Below are 18,515 nucleotides of genomic sequence, written 5' to 3'. Positions count from 1 at the left end.
TCCTTAGAGCCCTAACCGACTGTCTTATGAATGCACCTCCCTATGTGCCACCATAACACTTACATTGGCAAAAGTGGTTCAGCTATCAGAACCAAGGACAAAGCTTTCAAGTATTGGAGTGAAGAATGTTCTAAGCAATGGGCCCTTGTTTCTAGGAATTCACTTCTGCCAGAAATATATCTGATTCCATGACTAGTCATATTTCCTCTGTAAAATAAATATCTTCAGGCCTCCTGCTGTCTGCAGGTTTTGTAATCTCTCTGCTGGCTATGTTTCTCTCTAAGGGTTACCAGTCATTACAAATAGCTGCTTCCTGACTGTGTGTTCAATCTAAAATCTAAATCTAAATTTACTCGTATGCAGGGATCCTGGTTTTCTCTGAGAAAAGTTACAAATTCTCTGGCATTTGATTTTGGGTTTTTCATTATGGAAAATCAGAGCTCCTGCTAAGACGACTCTGTAAACTCCAAGGAACTGTACGTAGAAAGATTCAAAACTATATGCAAGAAAACTCAAAATTATGCAAAATTAAAGGTACTTTGTATGGTTACAGGGTGGGTGTGGGGCATGTGGGGGGATTTGTGAAGGTCTGCTGGGTGTGGGGGGGTAGGGTTTGTAGGTGGATGTAGGAGGTGTTGTGAAAGGGTAAGGGAGTGGGGCTTGTGGGTGGGTGTGGGGGATGTAGGGTTTGTGGGGGAGTAGGTATGGGAGTATGTGGGATTTGTGGGTGGGTGTGGAATTTATGGGGGGGTTGTGAACAGGTGTGGGGTTGGATGTGTGTATGGGGTTTGTGGATGGGGGCAGAGTTTGTGGTGCACAGCCCCTGCCAGCAGCAGCTCAGTGGCAGCAGGCCGTGGACCCTCAGGGTGCTCATGGCCAAAACAGGCAGAGCCCCTGGCAACACGTACCTCTGGCTGAGTCCCAGGCCTGCATGTGCTGGTATGGAGCTGAACCTGGTCCGCTGGCATATGCCTTCACATCAGACCAAGCTGGTTCCATGCCAGCATGTGTAGGCAGGAGCCAGGCACCATCAGGCTGGGTGGGCTCTGTGCCTGCACATTGGGCTTCCAGCACTCCAGTGTGAAGCTGCAAATGGAGCCAAGCAGGAGCCCCCCCTCAGCCCAATGGTATGTGACTCCATGCCTCTATATGTGCCTTCCCACCCGGAATAATGGAGTGCAGCTCCTGGTCCACATGCCATCAGGCTGAGCCGGCCCTCCACATGGGACTTCCCATGGACAACTTGTCTCCAATCCCTTAGCCCCCACCCACACACACACTCTGCCCCCCACCCATCTTGCTGGCTCTTCCCACAGCCCCCAACTCCCCTCCTCCCCAGCCCTGCTGGTGCCCCCTATCCCTTACCCACAGCCCCCTAACCACTTACAGCCTCATTGGAGAGGGTTCCCAGATGGCCCCCAGTCCCCTGCAAGCCCCAAAGGCTCCAGGAAGAAAAGTGAACCTGAGCCAAGTCCTGGCTGACTGAGTCTCAGGCTCTACCCCTTCCCTCTCTCCCTCTCCCTCGGGATGGGGCTTAGGGTTTGCCACCCTTTTTTAAAGAAACTTTTGTAGGCTAGAACTCTGCCAGCCTGCAGAGAGCTCTCTGCAAAAGTGGAAAATCCAAGGGTATCTCCAATAAACGAAAAATCTGCTTCTTTCTCTGATAAAAGGGAAAATCTGTGGGTTTTTTCCTATTTTTCATGAGAAACAGAAAACCCAGATCCCTGCTTATATGTAAGCAAAAGTTATATTGTCTTCTACATATTGATGTTGATGGTTGAGATGATAGACATTCATCAAGAAAAACATATGGAAATCAGTTCTCCAAGCTGTGCAAGCCATGGAATCCAAAGAGGCATGGGGCAGGAATATATAACTTTGTAACCATGCATTGTGTCTTCTTCTGTTCTTGAAAAATGTTTTTAATGTCATCTTTTGTCTTGAAGAATGGAAGACATAAAGAAGGATGATGAAATATAAAAAAAAATAGGGAAATAGGTAGGAAGAGTGCTATCAAAGAAATGATACAAAGGAGTAATAAGGAAAGAAAAGCAGTCCTGAAATTCGGGATGAGCTGCTGATCAACAACTAGTCTCAAGCCATGCAGCACTGTCAGATGAAATGTAGCTGGAAAATATAAAGAAAAAAAAGCCTAAAGAAATTTGACCAAGGCAAGCTTTGCAGGAGATGTTGGATAGAAGACTGAAAATTTAAGCCCTGAATGGAACCAATTACACACTTATTAAGCACCTGTTTAAAAGCTTCGCTGTTTTGGCATTATCCTGGCCAATTTCAATTTGTGTATTTGCTTTAACATAGTTCTGTGGTGCAAAACAGATGGTTACAAATGTGCTGGCAAGGTAAATAGAAACAGACTTCCAATGCTTAGCGAGTCAGACTAGCCACCTCACCAACACACACCCTGTTGCCAAACTGACAAGCATAAATGTCTTGGAAGCATCCACATTTCATACCACTTGTGCCTCACTGACTGTGTCATAGTCCAGTAACAAGATATACAGGGCATAGTGATATAATCATAGCTGCATGTCAAATACAATAAAAATGTGGAAAAAAGAACATAGATCTTTACCAAAGAGTTTTTCCTCTAAAGTTTGTCAGGGAATTTGGAGTCAACAGATGGATGAATAATGGCATTGCCTAAAGCAGGATGCAGGGGAGGGTGGTGCTCATTAAGTGACTCACTATTGCTTCTTCTTCTTATTTTATCATTATTTGTTTAGTTCTGACAGCGTAAAAAGACAGTATCCTTTTCCCAAAGAGTTTAAATCTAAGAAATCAATGGGTTAGGGAAAGGGAGAGGGAAGAAAATGCAGAGTAATGGGACTGAATCATGAAGTTCTCTGTGTGCTTGTTTCAAAACTTTATTTTTTAGTCAAGTGCCAAGCTTGGTGCTCATTCAGTTTTATATTAATTGATATTTCTCCAGTGGAAGGGACAGAAGCCCTTTTTTATGGTGGGGTTTGTGGACTGTGTTATATTGGGCTGTTTAACTGAGCAGAGCTGCCATTTTGATAATTTCCCCCTTATGGGTATCATGCATTTGTTTCTGTCTTGCTTGTCTTCCTTAATATGCCAGGCTGCACCTACAGTCTTTCCTCCGCTCTTTCCCATGGGCACCTCTGGTGGTAACACACTTTCTAGAAAGAAATTCTGTGGTTCATCCTAGCAGACTGCCCTGCTCCCTATTCTTAACATCCTGCCATAGTCATAGGAGGAGCAGTCCCATATAAATGAACTGTAGGTGCACTTAGGACAATGTTCCCTACCTTCAGCTTGCCCTGAATGAATTGCAGTGGTTTTGCCACTCTTTGTCTGGATTCCTTCTCAGGTCTTCAATTGCTAAGCATGTTAAGACAAAACATCTGACTGCAATGGGCACCTGCTAGACCAGCAGCTGATTAATGTGACTTAAACAGCTCCTTCAAATAGACTTTATCCATTCAGGGAAAGGTACACAACAAACAGGTTTAAACCCACAACAGGTTAGCACATGAGTAGCTTGCTGAGAGCACATAGACAATCTAAAACTTCCCTGACCCCAGCTGTTGTCAACACATCCTGCAAAGCCCTTGCCTTCGTTCCACAGCCCTGTGACTTCCTCTTTGTAAATCAGTGCTTCTCTCTGAGAAGCTGATGTTTACTTCCCCTCCTTTGTAGGCCAAGGGCTTTAACTGCTTTTTGCTTTAACCTTAGTTTCTCTGGCCTTGAAAAAACATAGGCTGCTCCCATTTCTTAAACACAGGGTCAGGATTTCCCAGTGACAAGCTTACTCTTCATTTCTGCAGTGTTCTCTCTTGAGATCCCTTATCTCCACCCTTGTTTTGGTTTCCTGTTTGCTCCCCCTTGAAACAGCCTTCTTTAAGTCTATGCAGACAATTCTATTATTATTATTCAATTCTATTATAGGGACAGACTGTCACAATAATATCAAGCAGTGACACTAAGGCACATATGTTGATGTGAAATACAGATCTACCTTGTTCTTCAGTAAAAATTATTAGACTGAAAAGATGTATCTGGTTTGCCATGTGTGAAAAATCCTAACAGGCCTTTTGGGGAGGAAGATGTGGTGAGTAGGTAAGAATATGAATCCAGGGCTATGTTAAGAAAAGGTCACAGAGAAATAGGTTACGTTTTTCTACATGGCTGGAAAAAGAGGTGGAAAAAAGAGGTAGCAGGTGCATGAGAAAGATGAGAGGACTTGATAATATAGTAGGGATTGGCACAGGTGAGTAAATTGTGGAAGATGACATCAAGATTTTGAACCTGAGAGAGTGGTAGGAGAGTTGAGATATCAATGGAGATAGATGAGAGGTGAGAAGGATTAAGAGGAAAAGTAATATATTTATGTTTAGAGCATGAGACTTTTGTATACCAATTAAATATACAGTGGGAGATACCAGAGACAGCTGGAAATGTTAAATTGGACAGTGGGGAAAAGAGACATTTGGAGAAGATGTAGCTGACTGAAGAAAAGAGTTAGAAGGAGAGCAAGCCAGGAATCCATTGCAGAAAGAGATGAACCAATTGTATGTTTTGCAAGCCTGCCATGCTCTCAGTCTAATCAAACTGCATACAAATACTGCACACATGCACAAAAAAGCCCACCCACAAGCTATCATGTGACAATGAGATAGCATACAATTGATGCATATACTCAATAGCATCCTCAAACAATACTTGGCAAATGTTAAACAGGAGGACACCTGAAGAAAACAGAAGTTAAAATAGCAGCCCTCACTAAATTAAATAAGATCTCAAAATGTCAGGCACTGCGGAGCGGGATTCTATAGTGGATTTCATCCTTTAGTCAAAAATGAGAATTGGTTCCACTGATTAGAAGCTGTTTGTTTGCATCAGGGGGGTCAGATTCTCTTTTGACAGACTCAGACAATAGGTGTGGGATCTCCCTAGTCTCAGGTTCAAAGCCTAATTCAAACAATGTGATCTGAGCTATTTTCTTTAGCTGTGGAGACCAGATATATGGGCACCATCAAGTCAGGGATTAACTTCACCTGTCCTATCTGAGATCTATCATACATATCAAATAGCGAGATAAGATTACATGATAGGAGGTGACAAAACATGGAAAATCAGAGCTCAGACTAGCTCTGCTGAGCAGAATTTATCAATTGGATAGGCTGCACTGACTCTCCCAAACATGCTGTCTACAGCAAGGTCAAATCTGGCAAGCATTTCCTTTCTGTAGGTAAGGAAATGCTTTCTTTCCATGCCTGTAGCAGTACAGCTTGAATGTGTGTGGTACTGACCCAGATCACTTGCAGTACACTTGATCCACTTGGCTTTCAGTGCTTCAGCATGAAGTGGAGAAACTGAAATTCAAGTCCAGTAGCAGAAATAAGGTGTAGTGAGTCTAGCAGCAATGACATTAACACAATGGTATTACATGGAATCTGTGGCATCAGATTACTGCACAAATACAACCAGTTCCCCAAAGACTGAATATCTTCCAAGGAGTTGCATTCAGGATCAATAATACCAAACATTTTTATTTCATTGGTCTCCAGAACCCCCCCGCCACAATTTGTTCTGACTTCCAAAATGCCTTATTATCTATAGATTTTTAATATTTGAAGTCCATTAAAGTGGTGAGGATGACCTCATTAGAATGATATTAGCAATATACTTGATGGTGAGAACAATGAGTCTTTTGCCAAACCAATACTTAGTCATTTTGGAAGGTACTGTGATTTAGTACGGTGAATTAAAAGTCAGGGATCCTTGTGTTCTACTGTCAATTTGTTGTATAATGTTAGGTGAGTCATTTATTTTTACTGTAATCTGTCCAATGAGGAATACCCCTCTATCAGGTATTTTGGGCAGATTAGAATTCAAAGCACTTCTGAGGTCCTAGGACAAAAAAGTATACGTTTTAAAGTATTATTTACTAATTAAGAATACTTTCATTTTGAAATAGATCATGTCACTGGCATAGATCACATCCCAGTCTGAGAACTTACTCATAGACACCTTAGTGACCAACAGGAACTTGTTGTATAACTAGTAATTATGTTGTTAGAACAGACGAATGGTGCCGTTTTGTTGTTAGAATGCATGAATGACGCCTATGAATGAATGAAATGTAAGGTGTTGAGAGAAGGAAAGTTGTTCTGTGTTGTGTTGATGGAATGTGGGCCAGCACAGCTAGCATGTCAGATAATGATGTATGACTTTACATGCTGAGAACCTAGATCAGATGTGTATATAGAAATGTGAGTCTATCCTGAATGACCTGAGCAATTTATGGGAGTAGGCAAGGAAAAACTCTCCACTATTGTGGGACTACATCCCTCTCCCTGAATTTCTAGGCCTTTGTGTTAAAAAAGTTGTTTATGTAGGAAGGGTGGCTCTAATTCATCTTTGAGTTTTGTACTATTGCTGTGTCTCATTGAAAAATTGGAGAAATGCAGTTGCAAAATCAAGTTCTGTGGGCACGTCTACACAAGACATGTTAATGTGCCGTAGCCCAATTTACTGCACAGTAAAGGTGCATGTCTACACCTGTGCACCCTAACTGCACAGCAAAAATAGCTAATCACAGCTAAATCTGATACTTGTAAATGCAGGTATATACCAATGTTTAGGTTTTTTGTTTCAACCATGTGCAAGTCCTTAGAGCAGAGCTGGGGGTGGGCAGAGGGTAGGGGAAGTGTGGGCAGTAGGACAGCTGGACTGGAGTGGGGAGTGCAGGAGGAGGAGGTCAGCCAGGGCCTCCTGCACCCAGTGCCCTGGACTCTGCTGGCATGCCCTGCGTGTGCAGCTCTCCTAGGCCCTGCGTTGGGTGGGACCTGTTGGGGCCAGCAGGAGCACAGGGGCAGGGCTGGAGCAATGGGGTGCTGGGCATTGCTGGTAGGGGCAGGAGCTAGAGCAGCCATGGCATGGAGGCAGGGTGGGCAAGGAGGGAGCTGTCATGTGCTGCCTCTGTGCTGGGCAGGGAAGGGCCTGGCCAGGGATCAGAGGGTGGGGCTGTGTTTCCAAGATGGCTGCCAAGTGCTAGCAGCTGGGTCTGGCTTCAACATGCCTGCAAAGTGTTGGCAGCGGTGTGGCCAGAGGGGCCCCCCAGTTCCCCCCAGTGGCCATAGGGGCACATGGCAAGACTGGAGGGACTGGAGGGAAATTTAGTGCCAAGTCCTGTACGTGTAGGCACCTAACAAAAATTGCTTACTGCACATTAGCTTAATGTACAGTAAATTAGGTCACAACTAATTGCATGTGTAGACATATCCTGTATGTCGGATTTGTTCCAAGGTCCAGTGGCTATGAAGTACCTCCGGAAACAATTGCTCTAATAACTACTACCACTCACTGAAAGGGTCAAATTTCATCATAGTTATACCTTTACAAACTCAGTAAAGTCATTTTTAGCTATTAACAAATTGTAAATGTCTGCATGTCAAAGCTAGAACTGCATGAATCACTGATTTTTCTTTTTCAGTTTGCTGGTAAATTTCAAATTGGGGAGGGGGAAGCAGTTTAGCTCATACCAAATAAAGGTGTTTAGGTTTTCTTACCAAAAACATGTTGTTTATTTCACATCATACAAAACATTTCATTTTAGGGATTTTTTCCTTACTTTTAACATTTAAGTTAATTTTGAAATTAAACATTTTGACTGTTTCAAAATTTTATTTTTGACTTTAACAAATTGATTACATTTGACATGAATTCATGACCAGTTTCAGTTTACTCCAATCTGCCTTTCTAGTAATAAACTATTTAACCAAAATATTTCACCCTGTTCTAGCAATGATATAGTATCAAGCATCATATCTTGTATGCACAAAGGAAATCTTCAAAACACAGGTCATATCACCAGTGGCAGAATAAATGCCATTATGGATAAGAATAGGTGGAGGAGGAGGAAGAGAGAGAAATCAGTAGTAAATTAGCAATGGAAGCAGAATTTAACCAGATAGTCACCCCCTTAATCAACATTAAAAGCCAGAGAGTAAGTTTAAATGTCTCTCTAAGTATTGTTAGGAGGGTACTGCTTGAGAGACAAGTTACACGAATGCATCTTTCTTCCCCCTTGAAATTCCCTCCTCCTTCCTAACCAAATGCACATTAAATGCATGTCAATAGTTGCACTTTTGTGTACAGTGTTTTCGCACTAAAATACACAATATTTCCATAACCTGGATTGGCATTCTATAGTGCAACAGCTGTTCTTGTGTTAAGGCAGGTCAGTCACTGCTGACAGAAGTTATGACATTAAGGAAGGTATAAGAGATTGACAGGTCTCATGTTTCTGGGACAATAAAGTGAAAACTAGTGAAATATAGAAAACAGTGGCAACTCACCATGAGAACTGCCTGGCTGTTGCTCTGCCCTCAGTGCCTAGTCCCTCTGCAAGCAGGTAGGCACTGTAATAAATAAATTAGTTTTTGAAATGGGACGTTGCTCAATTCACAAAAGTTATGGAGTTATGTCTTGTGTCCAATAAGGGGTGCCTCAAGTCCAACAAGGGTTTAGTTGGAGAACCCTGTATGACAAAGGGGATAACTTAGTATGAAATATGATCAGCTGTGGGGGACATAAATCTTGGAGAGCTCAGTAGCAGGTGTAGCAGACCCTCTCACCTTCCTCACTGTGATGCGGCATCTGGGAAAACAGTAATGGGGAAGTCTTAAAATAGTTGGTTGTACATTTTTCATCAAGATAAAGTCAGATGAATTAACAATTAAATCAACATAATCTTTATATGGCTTTTCACTGGCTACAAGGAACAATTAAATCCATACTGATAATGCAGCTCTTCCTCTTCCAAACCTTTTCTTTACCTCCATGTGTTACAGTAAGCTGTCCTTTCAGTGAATGTTTGATGAGGACCAATGCTTTTCTGTGGTCTTTTTAAGACAGACAAAAATGAATTGGACCTACACTGGTGATCTCCATCAAGCAATTTATCTAAACATTGTAACATAATGATACATAAAAGTTATGGCAAACTCATGCAGCTTAAACTATATAGTAATTATCTGAAGCTTATTTATGCATTTGTCTCAGCATGATAGGGATAGATTTCATAGACATTAGAGCTGAAGGGACCTTGGAAGGTCATCGAGTCCAGCTCTGCCCAGGGAGGCAGGAAGTCAGCTGGGGTCATAGGATCCCAGCAAGATAAGCATCCAAATTTCTCTTGAAGGCGTTCAACGTGGGTGCTTGAACCACCTCTGATGGCAGATGGTGGCTTATATTCAAAAGTGTCTCAACATTTACCTTAACAGGCTTTCCTTCAGGAGATTACCACTGCACAGCAGTGTCTTGTATAGATGCAGTCAAAGAGTGCATTAATATCTGTGAGTGAGAATTGGTAGTTGAGAATGTGGGCGCTTGCAGAGCCCACATTCATTTGGTGGAGAAATGCAGGGATGCTAATGGAACTGAATGCAGGACTGGAGCCTAAGAATCTGCTAGCCGTTCTCTCATTGGATAGTCCTTTCCCTTGTCAGTACTCTCTAGTTAAATCAGTGGGAGTACTTATAGTGTAAAGTCATACTAACTCAATGTAATGTAGCAGAATTCAGTCTTTGGTAAATAGGGTCTTATTGCCTCCCTTGGAATAATTTACACATCTATCAGGATGTACAGTGAAATGAACATATTAAAATATAGTGGAGAACTGAGTTAATTTTGTGATTATCATGGGTCTTGTGGCTATCCACATTATCCTAAGCACAGCTCAGTTTCAAATGGTCATAGCATGCATCAGTGGTGATGGCTATCTTGATAGCCCCATTTATTTTTATTACTTTAGGACAGATTCTTATGTGTGTGTAATGGTTAGAGCAAGCAGCAGAGAATTGGACCTCTGGGCGTTTTATCATGTTTGCAAACTACTTAGGGCTAGATCCTGTCCCCAGTCTTACACAGCACCTGAAAGGAGAAAGAAAGTAAACAGTGGCATGACTCTTTCATGCTGCCTGAAAGAGCTGGCCAGCCTTATGCGGAAGAATATACTGCACTCCTTAAATGGATATAGTGGTCTTCCCTCCCTAAGCTCCAGGAGACATTTTCTAGGCTAAATAGAAAGAGTTTTGCTCTGGGCTTCACTTTAGCCAAATTAAGGGTCTCTTAATTTGGGAAAGTATCTACCTTGGGGGAGTGTCATTTGCAAGTTCTTTTCGATCCTGATATGGAAGATGTCAAGGACGTGCATTTTCACAGTTACTATAAAACATACAAGGTGTGTCTACATGTGCTATTAATCTGTACATAGTAAGCCTTCCTCAGGAGCACATTTACTTGTGCTCCCTGTTTGGAGCAGATTTGATCCCAATAGGAGCAGCCCAGTATAAGGCTGTTCCCACCCTGCTCTGCTTCCCTGCAGCAGCCAGGGGGAGCTCCAAGCTCCCATAGGTGCTAACCTAGGGGCTATCAAGGGGCATGAAGTCAGTCCTAGTGGGCACAGGGCCAGGAGAGCCCCACCAGCTGCAGTGACAGCTGTCTCCTGGCCCCATGCACATTGGGCCAGGAGACTGAAGTACTAACTGAGTGCACAGTAACTACATTGACTGTACAGTAGCACTGGAACACATTTTTGTGATGGTTACTTCACAGTAGCTTATTAGCATGGTTTTTGATTGGCACACTACTCCGCAGTGTTATTAGGCTACCATGCAGTAAGCCTCTCATGTAGACACACTTACAATGTACCAAGTTACATGTAATGTGAACACCAATGCACATTAACACTTAGCTGTGTAAGAATGTACTTTTTTAAAGGGGTTTACTACATAAAAACCTAGTAAATATTATAGAGTTGTTTTTTTATTTTTCAGATGAATAATGCATGTTTTAGAACCTTCATGAAAATTCCTTGCTTGCTGCTTCTTCACTTTTAATTACTGTAAGAGAAAAGAAATTATACAGACAAATTAAAATGAAGTGATGCTCTTAACAGATTTTTTTTTTTCTTGCTTTGGAAAACCATAGCAGAAAAATAGTAGCTGTACAACTTCAAAGTACCTTAAAGCTTGGGATGTCAATTAAAGATAATTAATCTGTTTTTCCTGTTTCTGTAGTTCTGGCTTTCACATAATGCTTGCCCTAAACAATAACAGTAAAAAATGGATGGCACTTTATTCACACATTAGAACTGTGTGCAAATACACAATAAAAGATTTTTTTTCATATTGCTTTAAAAACCTAATCAACTTTGCTCATAACTCAATTAAGCATAAAGATGACTGTGGCAGGCCCTCGGCTTGCCACGTGAGGGGTGGACTGCCCCTAAGCCTACTCACCCAGCAAGACCTTCGGGTGTTATCCGTACCTCTGTGATGTTGTTCAGTGGTTCTTCCTAGGTCTGGGACACCCGTTTGGTGCATCTTCTGTGGGGCTCCTCCTCCCCTACACCCTTCCAGGTGTTCTTGTAGGTCACAGGCTGCACCTTGGTGTTGCAGGCGATCTGATGTGCAGCTGGGATGATGCCCCAGTATCATGGTCACTTGCTGTGACCTATTATGCTTGGAGAGAAAATGCTAATGCAAAAAGAAACCAAGTTAACTTAATGTGGTTCACGCTGAGCAGTGGCTAGGGCAGTGTTGCCCCCACATTGCTTCCTCACCCCCTCACCCTCCTTCCTCAATCTGGCCCCCTTTTCCTTGGGGCATTTTCCTACTGCCTTGTGGCCAGGTGTCCCTGTGGTTTCATATGTTCCCTGCTGGGCTCATTTGTGGCTGGATACAGTAGGGTCCCCCAGTGGCGCACTTTGAGCATGCGGTTGGGCTGTTGGGAGGCTATGGAGTTGCAGTCCATCCCTCAGGTCTACCCCAACCAGGTGCCCCCTGGGCCCACCAGTCTATCTTCTCCTGTCCCCATCTGACATGAGACAATGAAGGCTCCAGCCTGGCACAGGCTGCTTGGTGTCACATTCCTGGCTTCCAGGCCACCTTTCAGTGCATGGACATCATGCCATGCTGCAATCAGGACCCGGCTTGTCTGGCTCGGGGGCCTGCCACAGTGACCAAGGCACTGAACTGTGTAATGTTATGAATATATATACAAAGAACAAATAGTGAAACTGGCCAGGTCATTGGCATGCCCAGTATCATTTAGGATCCCCAGATTTGAGCATGGCCTCAGGATAATAGGGGTACTCAGGGCTTTTAAAGTGTGTGCTCATAAATTAAGGCCAAACGTGTAGAATTGTATCTTTCTCGACATCTTGCTTGCATTATGATAAAGAGTCTCATAAGAGATTATCTACCTAGACAAAGAAACAATGACATGAGAGGAAACATTACAGCCTAGAATTCAAGGATGGTGACAAATCCCATAGACTGGTTTGTGCCCTCATACCGTTAGGTTGTTTTATTTGTGTAGTGGCACACTAGCTCTGTATGTCTAACTTCTGATGCTTTTTCCATGTCTTATGCCAATATTAACGTAAATAAAAATACATTCAATTATGTGATCTAATTTCAGCCCAGAATTAATACTGACATAATAGAAAATTTGTTATTAGGAAAGCACTGAATGATAATTTCTGATTCAAACACTTACATCCATCAGAGAAGTTAGAACCAGATTTAAATTTGAAGTCTGTGGCTCCATTTCATCATTAGGTCTGATACCAAAACCAAGAAGTGTATCTTGCACTTAGTACTTGATTCTTACATTCCATGCTGTCCTTGTTTCCCATAAATTGTCAGAATCTTAACCAAAACAAAATTAATATGGTGACCTATTCCTAAATCACTGTAAGTCTTTTCTTATGATTTGTTCTGATGTGGATGTAAATTAGGTTCTTCAGTGAGAGAATAAGGTCCATGTACCTATCATTTGTTGATGCTTTAACTCAGGGCTGTTCAACTTCAAAGGGGCTGAGTGGCACATACTGTGTAGGCTGCAGCACCACAGGAACCTTTGCACTGTGGTGTGTAGGCATTTCCCTCCCACTGCTGCAGCCTTGTGTACCCTGGTCCCCACTCACAGCACCCCAGCTGTGGGTATCCCAGCACTACATGGTGAACCCTACCACCCAAGAAGAAGGCAGTAGAGGGAGGGAGAGCCCAAAACCTTGACTGCAGCAGCTGGGTGGAAGCTAGGAGGTCACATGTGGATGCCTGGCTGCCAGTTAGCCTTGCTTTTAACATATCTTAATTTAGGGAGATATTGCAAATATTTTCTAATGCGACACAGTAGGCAGTGCAAACAATAGAAAAAAAAGGAGAAGTTTTTAAAGGAAGAAGATCCTGGAAGGGGATAAATGATGAATTATCCTTAGCCTATAGGTATGGTAAGAGTTTCCATCATCTCCTCACATTCCTTGTATGAGTACCAATGCAAATTGCATTTTTGTATCTGTCACTGCATGTTAGCTACATTTACCTGCTAAAAGGATTCACATTTTAATGGTTAATATAGAGATTTCTTGATATGATCATCAGGCATCTAAACTAAGACACCACTGAAATTAACGGGCGTAATCACACTTTCAATTCACACTTTCACCGTTACTCCTTTAAACTTTCTGCTGACTCACGAGTTTATATTAGCATCATATTTAAAAGGCTATTTTTGCAACCACATATGCTGGAAACTTAAAGCCAAATTCTTTGCTAATATGAATTGGTACAGCTCCATTGACTTCCCCATGTCCTTGATCCAAGCTTGGATTTTGATGTGTGATTTTGCAACCGTGGGTAAGCAACACACAAAATCTGTGGCTGCAGTATTACAGACTACACAGTGCATTGGTTATAGTCTAAAATCTAAGATAACATGTTTAGGGTTTCCACTGAAATCAGTGGTAAAATGTCCAAGCTCTTGAGGCATAATCCCACTGCCCTGAAAAGCAGTGTATTTTAATACATAGTTTTCCACCATGAAAACCTTTATTTTTATATAGTTGTACCCAGGTGAGTGTCTGGCTCCAGGCCTTTATTTTAGGCTCTGGGACCTAGGTATACAGTATTGACTGGACTATGCATTTGATATCTACAGGCAGTAACTTGCAAATGAGAATCACACAGCTGTTAATAAGATTCTGTGAAACAATGAACGAGACTCTCAAATAGCTGGGGCCATATGAAGCTACTAGACTTAAAGTAATAGGGGCTGCACACTTAAAGGAAACTTGGAATGCTAAGTAATCAGGCAACACAGATGCTGGGCTGTACTTCAAAGTCAGGAAATAAGGACATGCTTTCACAACGGTAGACTGGGAGTATGGAAAATTACCTACAACCAGGAAAATGTGAACTACTGTTTTCAAGATTGTATTTGTACCAGTTTAATGGACTGTATCTGGTATATATTAAACCATACTAACCAAGGTTGCTGTAGTTAAGGATCAGTTGGTTTTTTGATTGTAAACACACATTTTTGAGGGGTCTATTGCTCAGCCATTTAAATTCACACCAGGCATGAAGCCTAATGTATAAGTAAGCACTATGCAGGGATGCACTCCCCTTTCCCCTCCCAGGCTTAACATAAATCAGTTTAGTTGTTTTTAGTTCCAAAAGAACGGTAAGCAAAAAAGCAATTTATTGGGAGGAGGGAAGGTTTGAGCACTTAAAACACACACACAGAGGCCATTTTTTCCCATTTGGGAAAAGGGTAGGGCTCAAATCAGATAGATGAGTTACAGACAAGTTCAGTGAGCTAGAAAAACCACTGTTATACTAACCATGTCCTTCAGCTAATTTTTATAACTATTTCCATCATGGATTATTTTCCCTTAAATAATGCTTCCAAAATATTCTCTATTATGCCTTGGCATATACCCCATTCAACATCTGACTTCAGTTGGAGTAGCACACAAATATCCAAACAAGGGATGCAGCCTAATGTGAACATAAAATCCCTAAAATGGCAGTGGCTCTTCACACTTCAAGATTTACATGTCGCACACTACAGGGTTAAACATTAGCTAATGGCTTGTTTACATGTGGAGGGATTCTGGAATCATTCTATAGGAATAGCTTATTCCTGAAAACTCCATGTGTGGACCTTCTTATTCTAAAATAAGAGTGCCTCAATGCAGTTTAGCTTTAATCCCCATTCAAAGTAAATTAAACCAAACTGGACAAAGCACTCTTTTTTTTTCTGGAATAAAAGAATTAATTACTCAGGAATAGGTATTGCCTTTTAAATTTACACCCTACTGTAATCCAATTTTCAGCTGTATATAAAATGGTGTTTAAAAAGAATTATCTCTGTGTACGTGGAATATTGTCCAGTATTTCATCAAAAGGTTGCAAATGTAATGTTTACAAAGGACTAGTTTCATCCTACTCTGAAGGAGTAAATGGATCAGAAAGATGTCTGGGGAAAGCTGTGTGTAGGAACAGCTGAAAGTCAGGTGGCCTTTTAGTGTCTCTCGTTCTTATAACAAAAAATATTTTTCTGCTTTTATTTATGATCAGATAAAAAGTCCCTTTGTAGTACATTATGGTGCTGCTACTTAAAAAGGGAAATTAAAATTAAAGATTTACTTAAATAACACTAAACATACAAAATCAAGGAGTACAGAGTTAATGCTGACTTGCCCTACTTCACCCATCTCTTGTACTAAGCACTGTATGGCTATGATACATAAGAACTCACAGTTTTAAGGTCTCTGAAGATGGATATGAATCGTGACTCACGTGGGTACCCTTGGCTTAAAATGTCTTTTCTTCCAGTGGTTTACTTTAGACCAGACCCAGTATTCTCAGTTACGTACACTATATATACACCAACTACTGTACATTTTACGCTAGTATGCTATTTTATAGTTAGACGTTACAAGGGAATTGAAATACAACATGGATTTCATGTGCCTTAATTTACATTTGCATATGGATTTCATGTGCCTTAATTTACATTTGCATATCTTCCATTTTCAGCAGAAAAAGCTAGCAACAAATATGAATAACTTGTAATTTCAGTTCCTTTAAACATAATTCACAGACTATATGGTTGATGCAAATTATTAACACATAATAGGTGAAATCTTGGCTCCTTTGAAGCTGATGAGATTTTGCCATTGATTTTAGTGGAGCCAGGATTTCATCCGTCGTCTGTTTCTGTTTCAAAAAGCTCGGCATTTTGTTCAATTGAGTCAATTAAGATGGAACTAAGTTTAATGGTGGTTCCCTTTAATTCTAAAACTATCTAAAGAAACTCAGTGAAAGAAGGTGCAGTAAATAGAGCACATAAACACCTAATTTCTGATCACAGGAACACATCCAGTACCACCTGCTGTAATAATTGTACTCTTCCTATATTATTTTCCTCTTTCATCCTTTGTGTCATGTTTGAAATTCAGACTATAGGCTTCCTTAAGCAAGGACTAAATCTTATGTGAAATGCCTACCAAACTTGGAGGTGCTATAAAAAATTATGACACAGAGTACTGAAATCAACGGGATTGATATGAAATAAATTTAAACAATAAGACTTTCAGATACTCCTCACATCAGACTCAGCCTGTTGGTTATTTGTGTTTTTATTACTCTCATTTAAATTTAAGAGTCTTTTTGCTTTTTTTAAAGCTGTCACTGGCATATCATACTTGGTTTTGAAATATTACACAGAGCTAACTTGGAAAATCTTCTGCACCAATAAAGCCATATGTTTAAAATCACCCACCATAAATAGAATGCTGAATTTAAAGGAAGTGTTTCCCAAATAATTTAAGCCTGCATCCTGTAAACACTCATATGCATTATTTATGTCAGTAATCTGTCCAAAATAAATTCGATTATTTGGATGATGGAAGTTAATCAGGTAAGTGTTTCAGCAGAATTGAGCCTTTATACAGGACGCGAAGCAAAATAACAAATAAATGGCAACCAGTTAACACAGTGAGAAATTTAAAAATATATTGAAAGGGAAACGTGTATATTAGGATGTCATTCTAAGGCAGCTTTGTGTCAAGGGTGTTCCTAAAATCAGCATGAATGCAATTGATCGGAGTGATTCTTTCAGCCATGTAAGCAAAATCCTATGCTTTTTTAAGATAATTAAAAACCTCTCAGAATTATATACACACGACTCAAATGCATGTGGATTTCTGTGATACTTCAATGACTTCTTTATTCATATACGTTCAGAACCTAGACAAAACTATTTTACTATTGCACTGCATGTATTTTTGCAGTTGGTAAGTAATGTTTTATGACAGTAATTCTAAAATGCCACTTATAGTGGATGAAAAAATGGATTTCAACTATAAAATACGTATTTTATGTGAAAGATGGTTTTGATTACAGATTTCTTGAAACATATTATATGATGTGGTAATTGTTCTTACCCTTCCTTTAAAAAATGTATCATTCTTTCCAAAAAAATACTCTGCGCAATATTCTGCGGATGTTACTAATTACAGTATAATATATTATTAAGAAATTTTAAAAAGAAAATGTCAGATATAACAAGAGCAAAGGCCATTTCATTGTAATCAAAATATATTATATTTCTGTTGCTTGCCAAAAGAACCAAATGTGGATAATGCAATACTATCCATTTAAGGGGGGGAAAGGGTAAATGTAATGCTTTTAAAAATATTACTGTCATCTCCAAATACAAGGATGTGTACAGATGTTATGTCTGTATGTTCTACATATGCAAGTGGTGGTTCTAACCAGCTGTACGTACAATCAGAAATACATGATTTTTCTGGAAACTAGCGTAATTTATAACATTCAGTCTGAAGCAAGCAATACTTTAATGCTTTGCCTTCAACTTACTCATTAGTTCCTGCTTCCTATGGCTAAACATAATAGCATAATGGTTTTTGTAAGTTGTTATTTTAACCCTATATGAATCCATGATGCATGCATTTATTATTACAAAAATTTGCAAAACTGCCAACATTACTGTTGAAAACAGCATGTACATAGTTCTTTTTTTCCTTGGGAACTGACCTTTGCTACCCATACATACTACAGATCTTAAAAGATATTTTTGCTTCAAATGTTTCTTGCTGTCTGTTCCACAAAGCAGCAAGGTATGGATGCACTCCTGTTTTCATTTTAGGGTGTGCATCCCCCATATAGTTACCAAAGACACACTGTATTTCCGCAGTAACTAATGATTTTGCGCTATTTGGCCTTGAACATCAGTCTTGGCCCATGAAAATCAACGCTCCCTTTCCTCTAAACTAAATGGCTCTTCAAAAAATTTTCTGTCCAGAGTCTACATCACATTTCGCCCCCTTGCCTTGCTAACTTGGAGGCAGCTTTGCCAGGCACCCTGGTGACTGCCTACATGTGACTGGGACATGTTTACTTCCTTTCTGGCAAAAATGTAGGTAAATCCAACGGCAGCACTAAAACTGAGGAAATCCTGAGAGAGAGAGTGATGCCATGAAAATCTGGCATCCTTCGCTCATTTCTTTCCTGTTTGTCTACATCCTAATTAGGAGAGCGCTGCTGACTCCTAAGCCAGCCCGTATCAAAGAGCTTCTCCCCCTTCTCGCGTGCAGCGGAGCCTTTGGTCTGCGCCCGTGCGGAGGAGCCGGCGCTGGTCCCTCGGGC

The 18,515-nt window shown here is 40.8% G+C and overlaps 1 long non-coding RNA gene across 1 annotated transcript in view; it reads right to left on the bottom strand.

Annotated features, from left to right (window-relative positions):
• The window catches only part of LOC109322901, a 38,393-nt gene that overhangs the window by 19,340 nt on the left and 538 nt on the right, over nt 1–18,515 (bottom strand). The window contains exon 2 of the long non-coding RNA XR_002104505.1: nt 8,346–8,408. This is a non-coding gene — a long non-coding RNA (uncharacterized LOC109322901). The remainder of the gene's footprint in view (nt 1–8,345; nt 8,409–18,515) is intronic.

This window comes from Crocodylus porosus, unplaced genomic scaffold (assembly GCF_001723895.1).
Source record: "Crocodylus porosus isolate Cpor-Errol unplaced genomic scaffold, CroPor_comp1, whole genome shotgun sequence".
NCBI lineage: Eukaryota > Metazoa > Chordata > Crocodylia > Crocodylidae > Crocodylus > Crocodylus porosus.
This window is presented reverse-complemented; position numbering and strand designations above follow the sequence as displayed.